Below are 15134 nucleotides of genomic sequence, written 5' to 3'. Positions count from 1 at the left end.
CCACAACAGAGAAATAGACCAGTGGAACAGAACAGAGTCCTCAGAATAATACCACACATCTACAGCCATCTGATCTTTGACAAACATGACAAAAACAAGAAATGGGGAAAGGATTCCCTATTTAATAAATGGTGCTGGGAAAATTGGCTAGCCACAAGTAGAAAGCTGAAACTGGATCCTTTCCTTACCCCTTATACGAAAATTAATTCAAGATGGATTAGAGACTTAAATGTTAGACCTAATACCATAAAAACCCTAGAAGAAAATCTAGGTAGTACCATTCAGGACATAGGCATGGGCAAGGACTTCATGTCTAAAACACCAAAAGCAACGGCAGCAAAAGCCAAAATTGACAAATGGGATCTCATTAAACTAAAGAGCTTTTGCACAGCAAAAGAAACTACCATCAGAGTGAACAGGCAACCTACAGAATGGGAGAAAATTTTTGCAACCTACTCATCTGACAAAGGGCTAATATCCAGAATCTACAAAGAACTCAAACAAATATACAAGAAAAAAACAAACAACCCCATCAAAAAGTGGGGAAAGGATATGAACAGACATTTCTCAAAAGAAGACATCCATACAGCCAACAGACACATGAAAAAATGCTCGTCATCACTCGCCATCAGAGAAATGCAAATCAAAACCACAATGAGATACCATCTCACACCAGTTAGAATGGCAATCATTAAGAAGTCAGGAAACAATAGATGTTGGAGAGGATGTGGAGAAATAGGAACACTTTTACACTGTTGGTGGGATTGTAAACTAGTTCAACCATTATGGAAAACAGTATGGCGATTCCTCAAGGATCTAGAACTAGATGTACCATATGACCCAGCCATCCCACTACTGGGTATATACTCAAAGGATCATAAATTACTCTACGACAAAGACACATGCACACGTATGTTTATTGCGGCACTATTCACAATAGCAAAGACTTGGAATCAACCCAAATGTCCATCTGTGACAGACTGGATTAAGAAAATGTGGCACATATACACCATGGAATACTATGCAGCCATCAAAAAGGATGAGTTTGCGTCCTTTGTAGGGACATGGATGCAGCTGGAAACCATCATTCTTAGCAAACTATCACAAGAAGAGAAAACCAACACCGCATGTTCTCACTCATAGGTGGGAACTGAACAATGAGATCACTTGGACTCGGGAAGGGGAACATCACACACTGGGGCCTATCATGGGGAGGGGGGAGGAGGGAGGGATTGCATTGGGGAGTTATACATGATATAAACGTTATGCACATGTACCCTAGAACTTAAAGTATAATAAAAAAGAAAAAATAAAAAATAAAAAAAAAGAAAAAAAAAAAGAAAAAATAAAAACAAAACAAAAAAAAAAAAAAAAAAAAAAAAAAAGAAAGAGGTTTAGTCGAGTCACAGTTCACAAGGCCAGGGAGGTCTCACAATCATGGCGTAAGGCAAACAAAGAGCAAAGTCATATCTCACAAAGAGGTAGGCCAGAGGGCTTGTGCAGGGGACCTCCCATTTATAAAACCATCAGATACCATGCGACTTATTCACTACCATGAGAGCAGTATGGGGATTCAGTCCCCATGATTCAATTATTTGCATCTGGCCCCGCCCTTGACATGTGGGGATTATTACAATTCAAGGTGAGATTTGGGTGGGAAAACAGCCAAACCATATCAAGTTGTTTCTCAATTTTTGGCTGTTTTGAATAGGGCTGCTATGAATATTCTTTTACATCTCTTTTGGTGTATATACAGACACATTTCAAGTCAGTTTAACCCCTAGAAGATGCATAAATTCAGCTCTTGTAGATTCCATCAAACAGTTTTCCCAAGTGGCTGAATCAATTTAAAATTGAAACAATTGACAGTGACAAATTCAGTTGTTCTACATCCTCACCAACACTTGGTATTGTCAGAGTTATTTATTTTGCCTCTAGTCCCTCATTGTGGCTTTAATTTCCATTCCGCTAATGACTAATACAGTTGAGTCTTTTCTCAGAGGTATGTAGCCTATTTTCACATCCTCTTTCGTTAAGTGGTTGTTCAAACTTGGATGGCGATGAGTTTCCATCTCACATACTCAAAATAAACTATTGTTTGCTGCTATCTTGTGTCCTATTTTTAAAAACATTTCTGAAATTATACCAGGGGTCGTTTGGAAAGGGGTCTATGATAGATTTGTGATTTCTGTCATGGGTGGGAAAGGGAAGATGCCATGTATTTGCAGACCTTGATGTGAATCCTTGTACAAGAGAATGAAGGAAAGGGAAATAATTTTTGAAAGCTTCCCATTGAAGAATGGTATTAAAGTTTTAAAAATTTAATGATATTAAAGAGAATAATGGAGATGACTTTAAAATTGCCCTTTCTTGTGCTTCTTAAAAAATGCTTAGTCAGTAGCTAGTAGAGCCATGATTCATCCTTTTGTAATGTATTAATAGAAATATGTTGCCATCACAGAATAGGATGGAAACCACTTCTTGTGGTCACAGAATAGGACTGAAACAATATCTTGTTCCTGTACCTGGTATAGCATCCAGCAAATTATAGGCCCTCAAATATTATTTGAGTGAAATAAGATGAAGCAACAGGATATGGAATATTAAAGACACTTGTCTATTAGTTAGAGGCTGTAAATGACCAGAAGAGTTCTGCCAATTACTGTCAACTTGCTGATATACAACCTTTAGCATTACGCTTATCACCTCTTCAAAATGAACAACTCAATTATTTTTAATTGAAGAAAACTGAGTAAGACCCATTAATCCAACAAATATTAATGCACACTAAATTCTAAAGAATAATTTTTTTAAAAACCCACTCCCGCTATAATGATTTCACATTGTATAATCGTTCTGATAACAAATACCCAACAAGTACCTAAAACATAAGTTTTCCAATAATGAACTTTTTTAAAACCTCAGCAAACTTGCCGTCTCTCTTGACTTTGTCAACTGAACCTCTTTATTTCCTTCACTACCTAGACACTTTGGAATGAATCAGTCTCTTGTCTTACTTCTCCTTTAAGTCCCACATTTAAATAGCCACCAATTTCTCTCTGGAAATTTATTTCAAGTCTGCCTACTTCTCTTGGTATACTGCCTTAGTGCAAAGCTTTTTTCTACCTCACAGAGGTTAATATACATTCCTTATCTTTTATTCTCATCACTGCATTGTCCCCACTACAGTGTATCTTCCATAGCATTGTTAAGAAGAGTATTATATTATTAGAAGAAATCTAGTGTTGCTTATGTAACACATAGGCGATGATGGGATAGCTCAGGCTCTGGTCATGGTGTGTGATGATATTGTCAGTCTCTGTTTATCCTGATGCATGAAGCTGCTGGAAACCCATCTCACTCAGTTTACATCTCCTTCGTTTTGACTCTACATCATCTACAATATAACCCCTTCCCTGTCCACTGTCCCAAACTCTCTCATCTTCTACCACTCTCTTTACACTCACTGTACCTCATCTGCACTGGCTTTCTTTCCAGTCCTTCAGCAGACCAACAGCTAACAGTTTCTGCTGTAGTTCTTCATATTCCCTCTGATGTTGTCATGACTCACTCCTTCTTTATCTTCCAACCTCTGCCAAAGACATTGAAAAGGCCTCACCCTATCTAAAAGGCCTTCTTGGATGACCCTCTATTAGGTAGCTCTTAGTCCCTCTCAGCTCCTTACACTGCCCTCACTTCTTTATTCTTAGCTGTAACACCTGTTATATCTATTGTCTGCTTTCTCCTCCTTTTCATCAGGATGGAAGTTCTATGAGAGGGTGGGGTGTGTTGTGTTCAGTACACTGCTATTTTCCCAGCACCTATAAAAGGTTTGATCTCATTGTAGTTGTTCAATACATTATCAGATGAATTGATCACTTTGTCATTGTTGAATACATATTACCAGATAAATGAATCAATGAGATGATTGGGTACTGATGGTAAAGATGGGCTTAGATATACTCATAATGGTGTGGATTACATGTTGGTGAGAAGATGAGAGGAGAAACAAATGAGCTACATTCTTATATTTTAACTAGATATTTGATATTGTTTGACATTGATGAATCTAGGAACATCAGTATAAATGTACTACTTCATACTTGGAAGTAGTCATTAAAAGCTAAGATTAAAATGATCAAAATTAACTCAGTTCTGTGTCCTTGGGGATAGGATGAGGAATGGAGTAGAACTGGACACAGTTGCTTCATATTTGGTACTTCCATGTAAATTGTTCTAACTTTTTTTTAGTTTAAGTCTCCAAAGTTTCAAATAGTCATGATATTGTCATGACTCACTCCTTCTTTATCTTCCAATCTCTGCCAAAGACATTGAAAAGGCCTCACCCTATCTAAAAGGCCTTCTTGGATGACTCTCTATTAGGTAGCTCTTAGTCCCTCTCAGCTCCTTACACTGCCCTCACTTCTTTATTCTTAGCTGTAACACCTGTTATATCTATTGTCTGCTTTCTCCTCCTTTTCATCAGGATGGAAGTTCTATGAGAGGGTGGGGTGTTTTCTCTTCTTACCACCATGATCCACTTGCAAAACTAATACATAAGAAGCATGAATAGGCTGGGCACTGTGGTTCAGCCTATAATTCCAGCACTTTGGGAGGCCAAGGCGGGCAGATCACAAGGTCAAAGATTCAAGACCAGCCTGGCCAGTATGGTGAAACTCCACCTCTACTGAAAATACAAAAATTAGCTAGGCGTGGTTGTGCATGCCTGTAGTCTCAGCTGCTCGGGAGGCTGAGGCAGAAGAATTGCTTGAACCTGGCAGGTGGAAGTTGCTGTGAGCAGAGATCGTGCTGCTGCACTCCAGCCTGGGCTACAGAGCGAGACTCCATCTCAAAAAAAAACAAAAAGAAAAAAAAAGAAGCAGCAGCATGAAGATGGCAAAGACTTTAGCAAAAAATCTCTACATGACAGAGGAAATCTATAAAATCTTTTAAAGAAAAAAAGAACAGCTGATGTAACTGAGTATCTGTCACATTAACTATCACAAACTGCGCTAGGAGAGGAAATAAATAAAAACAGAAATTCAGGCTAAATTGGTGAAGTAATTTTACATTATTCATGGCAAGACTTTGGCATTGAAGTTGAGTGCCCAGCATAAATCCATCTAATTTAGTTTTTTAATCCTTTCCTTTGTAAGCCTCCATAATAAAGTCTATAAAGCAAATTATGAAGAAAACTTGTAAATAATCCTAGTTATTTAAGTAGCCTAATGATTTCAGATGATCCCAAGACATAACCTTGTTAATGTGCGTTAAAAAATCCGGAAACCTGTAGCTATGATGAAAAAAACCAGTTATATAGAAATGTAAACTGAGGTTAATGAAATCAAAAACTTGAAGACAGGGTCTCGTCTTAGTACCAATGATGCTGAAGATAATAAAGCAATTTAGTAGATGGGGCATGACAATCTGTTTCATGAAATTGTTTTGAATGGATCTCTGGATCTGACAACTTGTTAAAAATAGGCTGGGGAACAATAGAGCTAATATTTGGTCTTGAGGCTCCTCATTCAAGGAAGTTAAGGTCAATAAGTAAAAGCATGACACCACATAGAAATGTCACTCAGTGAAAACTAGATCTGAAATAGCCATTTATTTTGACATATATTGTAGACTAAAGAGTAACACTTGTTTGTTCAGTGTGCAGCACATTATTGAATGATGTCAAACAGTATATCAGAGTTGAATGCCAGCCAACCTTTTGACAGACTTTTGATTATCAGGAGAGGAATTGAAGTGTATTTATGGTATGTAGCAGATCTTGTTTAAAAAGAGCCAAGCTGACCTTAAATTAAGATAATATCATGCAGTGGGCAGTAGAAAAAGCAGCACAGAGTAATCACTATGACACATTGAGAATTAGCTCATACTAACAACATTTTGGATGAAGATATAATTTGTTGCATATGCAAAGTATGTTTTCTTACCCTCTCTATCTCTCCAAATGAAAGATATGTTGAAGATTTCTTCATGAGGGCATTGGAGCATGGAGCCAGAGGAAACCAAAATAGAAAGGCAGTTTCATATAGTTGATAATAGTTTAATGTATGGACATTATTTTTGAGTTAACATATTAGTCACCCCATATACAATTAGTTGTGTGTGAATTTCAATTTGTGCTTATCTGGAATGTTGTTCTCTCTATGAAGTAAGCTGATTGACCTATTTATCAACTAAGTGTAGAAAAGCTATTGTGTTTTATGACCTCTGCAGTTATGTCCATCCATGTTAATGAACCATGAAGGAGGGTTTAAAAACCCATTAAGATAGCAGTGCACTGCATACCTGAATGACAAGGCCTATTCTGTAATAAATGACCAAGGTCTCAAATATTGAAAATCCCTTTGTAATACACAGGCCAAAATAGCTTAAAGGTATATTTTAGCTGTTGTAAACAACCAAGTTAATATTTGAAGCTCATTATTTTATGAATTACTCTTACCAAATATTTAGAACTGTGTGTTTTTAGAGCTATAGATGATATCTGGTTCAACTTGATTCATTTTACATAATTAAAAATCAATAAGTGTGAGTGACTTCCTGAAAGTGGGTCATACTCCCCTCCACTCATCTCCTGGAGTGTAGCAAAAGTTACATCACATCATGCTGCCTCTGTTTTCCTTACCTGTCTTTTCCTGGGTGTCAAATGAAGCTGGGGTTCTCCATCTTCCCAGTAAGTTCCTTTGCACTCTTGGGCCCCACATCTGAGCTTTCCTTCTCCCAACAGATAATCTAGTACGGCTTGAGGATCTTCAATAAAATATGTAGGGTTAAAGAGCATAGTGATGCACGAATATTTGTACTGAGTTCCCAGCCAGAGTATTCTCTACCTCAAATGATATATTTAGCAGGATATAAATAACCCATGGTTCTCCTGTTTGCACAGGTAAACTCATTTGGTATCTTCATTGCTTCTCTCAACCTAAAAGACAAATTTATTTTTGATAACATCTTATATTCCATTAGTACAAAAGAGGAATGTGTTCACATTAAACAATTCAGAAAAGCATACAAATGCAAAAACAAGAAAATAATTTTGTTTGGGGTAATTGTACAGACCCTGACCTCCCAGTCCCAATCACTGGAGCCGGCACTAACTTTGTGACATAGTCCCCGTGGTAACCATTTATTGAACCAGGATTAATACTTGACTCAAGGTAGACCAATAACACACTTGTTATTTTTGAAATCAGAACTGCTAGTCAGTCCTCCTGATTGTTGGAAGTGAGAACATGTAAATCTGGGTGTAGAGGGGTATTCAACATCTTCAACGTGTACCCAGAAACAAAGAATGTCAGTCAAGGGAGGATAATAAAGCAGGTCTTCAGAGAAGCAGAGAAATTGACTAGGATGCATTGAGGAAAGAGGAAGAGTCCAATAGTATAACTACCTTGTTTTCCAAAGGCTTTCCATTGTCTAATTCCCATCCCTCATGAGGCCCAATTGTACTTGCACTCTCAACTTCATTTTGATACTCCTAGATTCTTGTAATAAACTCATCTTTTATGCTTAAGCTGACTTCCTATTTCTTCTAGTTACAATAGCCTTTTCACAGAAATTCCCAAATGCCTTTATTTAGTGACAACCAAAAATCTGTGTCTATACATTAAAACAGGATTATATGGTCATATTATACATAATTTTTAGTGTTCTGCTTTGTTTTATATATTGTAAACACTTTCCATATTATTAAATATTCCTCTATGAAAATATTTTTAATAGCTTCAAAGTATTCCACTATGTAATTAAGCAAAACTTGATTTATTTACTTCTACTTTGGATATTTATTTGCTTTTTGACTTTTTACTATTCTAAATTACATTGAGGTAGACATCCTTAGACTGAGTTGATCACATTCAACCATTTAGGAAACATTTCTAGAATTAACTTGGCTGCCTCAAATAGTATGAGAACTAAATTTTTTCTAACATGTTGCCAAATTCGAGCTTTTAATTCAACAATTAAAAAATCTCATTATCAAAAAAACTCATTATTAAAAATACAAACATAACCAAAAGACATCTATACTTAGGATAAGGGCTGGCAGTAGAAAATGTCTGATGGCTTAATTCAGATAGGCTCAGAGTTGACTTCAAGCTCAGCAAGTTATCTCTATACCTTGGTCCCTTGACTTGAAAGTAGGGTAAATGATGCATACCTGAAAAATTCACTGGGGAGCATAAATAAGAAAATGATGCAATACACCTAGTGTAGAGACTAGCTTACTATCAAAGTTCAATTTTAGAAGATGGTACTTTTAGATGTTTTATTGGTAGATATTTTATGTAGGAAGGGATCTAAATCTTCAATCATGATTCCTATGCTTTATAACTCAGCTGCTTACTTAGATTATAGTTTAATTGTATCATTTCTACATTTAATTAAATCTAATATTTTGTGAGGGATAAAGAGCTGAGTGGCTTAATAGAGACTCTCTCTCCAGAGATTTCTGGAGACTTTAATGGAAGTAGAGGCCTTCAGCTAACTGGTTAGGGTTTGGTCTTAAGTGAAGGCCTTATGTGCTTTTAATCTGTGAGCAACGTCAAGCATCATTTACTGAGCATTCATTCTATTAAAGCAATTTCAGTTATGAGTCCTATGCACAAGTATCTGGCTTGGCTTTTCTAGGTTAGTCACTTTATTACATAATGGTTTTGTTGTTCATATGTGTATATTTTTCCCAAAAAATCTTTGCTAGCTTTCAGTGATTTATTTTCAGTAGTAAAAAATATTATAACAACTCCATAATACACAACCCCTAAGGTTTACATCTAGGGTAGCAGGAATAAAAGAGTTTCTTAGAAATCTCAGAAAGATGATATTTATTGGGTTGCATTATTGACAGTTGCCAAGGCTAAGATGTGATCATCAGATTGGTTTAGGCCAAAGTCATATGATCCACTCTTGAGCTGAATGAAGAAGGAGTTGGCTCCTGAGAGAAAAATCTAGGTACATTTATGAGAATAAAATTGAATTAATGCTGACAGAGAAAATAAGCAGATGTCCACTGCATTCTAGTACATGGTTCCATTGGTAGTTCCTGTCAGATGCCTGAGAGCTTTTCCACACACCTGTTAGTCTCTCCCCACCCATAGAATAAATCAAGTCCTATCTATCCTATCTCCTACATTTTTCTATAATCTCTTCTCTACAATCTATCAATATGATTATCATCATGTCTTGTTTTGACTATTAAAGCAGTCTTCTACCTGATCTCCTTTAACAACTCTGAATTCCACCTTCCCAAATTTTCACACTACAGACAGAATTATGTTTTTACTTTATCTATTTTATTTTTATTTTTTGAGACAGGGTCTAACTCTATCCCCCAGGCTGAAGTGCAATGGCATGATCATGGCTTATTGCAGCCTTGACTTTGTGAACTCAAGCAATCCTCCCACCTCAGCCTCTCTGTACTCAAGAACCTGGGAAGACAGGCATGGGTCACAACACCTGGCTAATTAAAAAAAAAAAGTTATGTAGAGATGGAAGTCCCCTGTGTTTCCAGGCTGGTTTCAAACTCCTGGGCTCAAGGATCCTCTTGCCTCAGCCTCCCAAAGTGTTGAAATTACAGGTGTGAGCCACCATGTCCAACCCAAATCACGTTTATAATAAGCATATATGAGTTGGCAATTTCCCCACTTAGCTTAAGACCCTTCCGATTCTTCCTTTTACTCTTAAAACATTATTTCAAATTATGGCCTAAAAAGTCTTGTATGGTCTGATCTCTCCCTCCAGACAGTTTTGCACTTACTACTTCTGTTCTATTCAATCTGGTTTTCCTGTTCTTATGACATATCTCACAGTCTTAGCACCGTGGTAAGAAAGTCACTTACATTCTTACTTGTGTTATTTTGTTGAATCTTGAGAATACCGAATGCTATTATTATTCCCATTTTCAGATTAGGAAAGTGAGGCAGACCAAGACAGTTAATAAATAGGTGGTGAGGTCAAGATTTGAACACAAGGAATCGACCCCTGAGCCTACATTCTTAACCATTCTACCACACTGCATCTAACTTACCGGGTAATAACTATTGTATAGTAGTCATAAAAGTTATAATATACTCAGAAATATCTATTTTGCTCTCTGTTTAATCATCAGTTCCTAGCATAATTCTGGGAGTATGGTAGCTACTCAATGCATATTTGTTAAATAACAAATTGTTATTTGGAACTGTTGTCTTAGGGGCCCACAGTGAAAACTTGAGAATTCTTAGCCAGCTGCCTCTGGCAATCCTAGTGCGAAATCACTCTCTGATTCTTCCTTGCTTTAAGCAATTCAGTCCTTTGGGTGGAAAACAAGCTGATGGCTACCTTAAAATGCTTTCCAAACATTTCATCATGGAAGATGCTTTTTTATCATTTTTTGATTATTTACTATATTCATATGGTAGCCCCTTATCCCCCAAGTTTTTTTTTTTTTTTTAATGTGTGTTATAAAGTGCAAGTAAAGCCTAATTGTTTTTCAAAGTTGCATTAACCAGTGAAACGTAGTGCCCCAGGATTGTTGACTGGAATGAAATAAAAAGGATCTCCATGCAAAATCAAGTCATTTCATCTTAAAAAGGAAGAAAAAGAAAAAGAAATCCAATGATGAAAATAATCAAAATTTTTAATTTCTACATTAAAATGTATTCTGTGTCAGGTACTATACTAAGCATTTCACATGCATTATTGCATTTAATTATTGTAGCAGTGATAATACACATATTATTATCTCTATTTTGAAGAAGGGGCAATTAAGGCTTAAAGAGGCTGAATGACTTGAAAGTCACTGTGAAGAAGAGAAGAGGAGATTTAAACCTGGGCAGAACTGCACTCTTAAGGACATAATATAACTTCTCCCAATATTCAACATCTTGTTTTTCTTAAATATCACTATCTTATTACACAGTTTATTATTATTATACAGTTTCTATTAAACCCTTAAAATAACCAAAGGGAGTGCAGTATTTCCCAATGTTATTGGGGTCTCAGGATGGAAACCACTAGTCTAATGTCCTTCATGTAGTAGACGCCAATGATTTTAGGCTGTTACATATCTATTATCTTTTATTTCTGACAACATCAGCCTGATTTTCCCTTTTTGAAATACCCTGTCTCCATAGCATGCTGTGTTGATGAGATCAGTCAAAATGCTATGTCGTACTCTGGGCCAGAAGTGGGACTGGGCCCAACGAAAGTCAATTAGATTCTTTCTCCTTGGGATTTAAATATTTAGATTAGTTGTAGAGGACAAAATGAAGGGTTCAAACTGATTTATTCCAATGGTGACCTTGTAAATAATACCATTAGTTAGTGCTATCTCGAAACCCAGAATTAACCTGATTGATATCCTTTTAGAGAAAAAGTCATTCTTTTCATTCTGTGAATTATCCTATTTCCTTCGAATTGACTTTGATGTGTGAATGTGTGTATATGTGTGTGTATGTAAGAGAGAGTGAGAGAGAGAGAGAGCATGCATGTCCAGATAGAGTATCTTTCTGTGGTTGTAACCAAGAAAGTCACAGAATTTGCTTTTTCTTGAGCTATTCTCTTTTTTTCTCAACTCTTCCTTTATGGCCAGCAACCCTTGTTTTTACTCTTCTCCCAAATTTAAGTCAGAAAGCAAAGGCAACAGAGAGATCTAATAAAATATGGAAGAACTAATCAAAATCACTTGAATGTATTACATGTTTTCTTATTTCCAGATTTCAGATCTATTGGTGAAAAATACAAGGTTTACCTAGCTTATCTCTATGGTCTAGTGTATAGTTTTAGAGTTTTTAATTTTGGAGGATCTGAAGCCTTATTTTTGGTCACTGCAAGGATACTATTCAGACTGAAAATCTAGTGTGACATATTTTAAAACCTGATATAAAGTTGTTCATTCAAATTCCATTTCAAGACATAACTAAGTTGACACAAGCCAAATGTTCTCAGCTATCAAAAGACAAGTTCTATCTTATGAAATTATATTTCAACCACCAACTTAAAAGTGTATTCATCAGAAAATCAACAAAACACTACCTAGTGTGAAAAATAGCCATGGTTTGGAGCCAGTTTTGCTGTATGAAATTTTAGGTTATACAGCCTTCTCAGCATGTGGCCATTTCTCCTGAGAATCAATTATCAGACACCACTTCAGCTGATTTTGCAATAATAATTAAACAAGCATTTTATCCCTAAAAGACAAATTTTACATTTTTTTGCTCATGATTTCCCTGAAATACCTGTTTCCCTGGGTAGAGTTGTTTGACTTTAAAAACCAGTAGCATCAGTATAATCCTTAGAATCTAATAAAGATTCCATCAGTGTAAAATCATTATCCTTAGGCAGAAAGAGAACCAATTCAATTATAATGTTGGTTGAAAAATTGAAAGCCTTTTGAACTTGAGGGTGGAAAAGTTGTAGTACATATTAAAATGGTTAGTACAAAATTCGTGCATCTAGGCTAACAAATGCTAATATGTTCTTTTGTTACCCTCTAATTTATATGATTCATGTAAGCCTCCAGCCAGTGAAACTTGTTCTAAATTTCATGTGCATTAAAAAATAGCAAAGCAATGAATTGTGAAGTTATTAACATTCATGTCTACTTGCATTATTAAGCCATACACATCAAATCTGGTAGTACAAGGAAAGAAATGTCATAATGAAGTACAACAATGTTTAATCAAGAGAATTTCTAAAGGTCATCAAAGCACCATATGATACCCGTCCATGCGTAACTGCAATCCGAAATAAATATCCAATGTGACACAATAAGAAAAAGTCCAATAACTGTTCCACGTACTGTTAAGGAAAGGATTTACCATTCTAATGTTGGAGGTAAAACTGATTCTGGTCCCAAATCATATATGCTGCTTCCTAAACTAATTACAGATTAACAAGGAGATAAGAGAGTACTAACACAAAGGACATTTGTCTACTTATTTACCTTCTACCAGTGAGTAGACGACTGATGATCCCAATTCAAGCTTTAAAAGAGCTATTCAACTTTCATTGTCTCTGGGAGCCACAGGCTGCGCAATTTAAGTGACAAATAATTTACTAATATTTTCTTACTTGTAATGGTGTTTTAGGTGCTTCAGTACAAGTATTCCCATCTTAACACTTAAAAGCTGCAAATATTTGACCCCTCTAAATATTTTATATTAACATTCTAAGGACTAATATGCTTTCTCACTTTGTTATGAGGCTTTAGTAAGGAAGAATAACAAAATAAATGGCCATATAACTGCCTCACGTTAGATATAGTCATATGTCTATTTTTAATACTTGCAGATTTTGCAGTTGCTATAAAGGTGATTATAGTTTGTGCAGCTGGAAAGACCAACAAGGGAACTAAACCAAATTTAAGATGGTTAATGTTGATTTGTGCCTGGAACCACTGTTTATTGCAACTATTGCTTTTTACTGCTGCTGTTCACACTTGAATTTGACCCTGCAGTCATAGCCAAAGAAGGCCTTCTTCACTCTTTTATAGACTCATGCCAGGCTAGGCCATCTTTTACCATTTCCCAGGAGACTCTGGGGACACAACCCAATTAGTAAATAGGCTCCAGGTTTTCCTTAAAGACTTTCTTTTGCTGCTTCTGTTTCCCAGAACTCTCTTTCCTCCCTGCCCAGCTCCTCCTGCTCCCATCCCAAAGCATTTGCTCTGTTTTACCAGCAAGACTGGTTCACATGTCCTCTCTATCTATTGCCCAGATGCAAACTAAAGAGGAGAGATTCTTGGATCATATTACTTAAAGATTCTAAAAATTCTAGCTGAATAAGCTCATGATCAGAGGGCTAAATATGTAAAATTCAATGTACAAAAAAAGTTTTTTATTAGATAAAAAAATTAGTTCTATTTCCTCCATTCAATATATGTTTGTGAATAGCTGCTTTGTTCTGTGGTGAATACATTATATTATTTGACTTTTGAAATTTTTTTTTTTTTTTTTTTTTGAGACAGAGTCTCACTCTGTCACCCAGGCTGGAGTGCAGTGATGTAATCTCAGCTCACTGCAAGCTCTGCCTCCTGGGTTCACGCCATTCTCCTGCCTCAGCCTCCTGAATAGCTGGGACTACAGGTGCCTGCCACCACACCCAGCTAATTTTTTGTATTTTTAGTAGAGACGGGGTTACACCATGTTAGCCAGGATGGTCTCGATCTCCTGACCTCGTGATCTGCCCGCCTCGGCCTCCCGAAGTGCTGGGATTACAAGCGCTAGCCACCACGGCCAGCCGACTTTTAAAAATTTTATTGAAGTATTTTATATATATACACACACACACACACGTGCACAGTATATATGTCATAATTGAAGAACATGTTTTCTCAAAGTAAATATATCCATATAACCATCACCTATAGGTTTAATAAAAATAACATTATCAGTCTCCCTAAAAGTACCCCCAAGCTATCTCCCAGTCACACTATTGACCAAAGATAACCACTCTTCTGACTTTTTTTTTTTTTTTTTAACCCAAGACAGAGTCTTGCTCTGTTGCCCAGGCTGGAGTGCAATGGCACAATCTTGGCTCACTGCCACCTCTGCCTCCCAGGTTCAAGCAATTCTCCTGCCTCAGCCTCCCAAGTAGTTGGGATTACAGGCGCACACCACCACGCCCAGCTAATTTTTGTATTTTTGGTAGAGATGGGGTTTCACCATGGTGGCCAGGCTGGTCTCGAACTCCTAACCTCAAGTGATCCACCTCTTCTGACTTTTAACAACATAGCTTGGTTTGCCCATTTTTCTACTTTATATACAGGGATTCATATGGTGTATATACTTTTGTGTTGATATATGTTGCTGAACATTGGGCGATTCATCCATATTGAGTGTAGTTGTCAACCATTCACTCTCCTTTCTGTAAAGTTTTGCATTATGTGATCGTTCCACAGGTTATATATACTTTCTGGTATGGAAAGGCATTTTGTTATTTTCCGATAGGAAGGTATTACAAGTGCTGCTGCTGTGGATCACTGAGTACATATCTTTTATTAAATGTATCAACACATAAGTTTGAGGAGTATAATCCCCAAAGTGGAACTGCTGGGCTGTGGGCTACATAGCAGATACAAAGGCAGGGGTAATTTTAACAGACCTGTCCTGGGTTAAATCTCCTTAATGGCAATATGA

The sequence above is a fragment of the Trachypithecus francoisi genome, unplaced genomic scaffold (assembly GCF_009764315.1).
Source record: "Trachypithecus francoisi isolate TF-2019V2 unplaced genomic scaffold, Tfra_2.0 Lachesis_group0, whole genome shotgun sequence".
Taxonomy (NCBI): Eukaryota; Metazoa; Chordata; class Mammalia; order Primates; family Cercopithecidae; genus Trachypithecus; species Trachypithecus francoisi.
The sequence above is the reverse complement of the archived record's forward strand: the minus strand, read 5'-3'. Positions refer to the sequence as shown.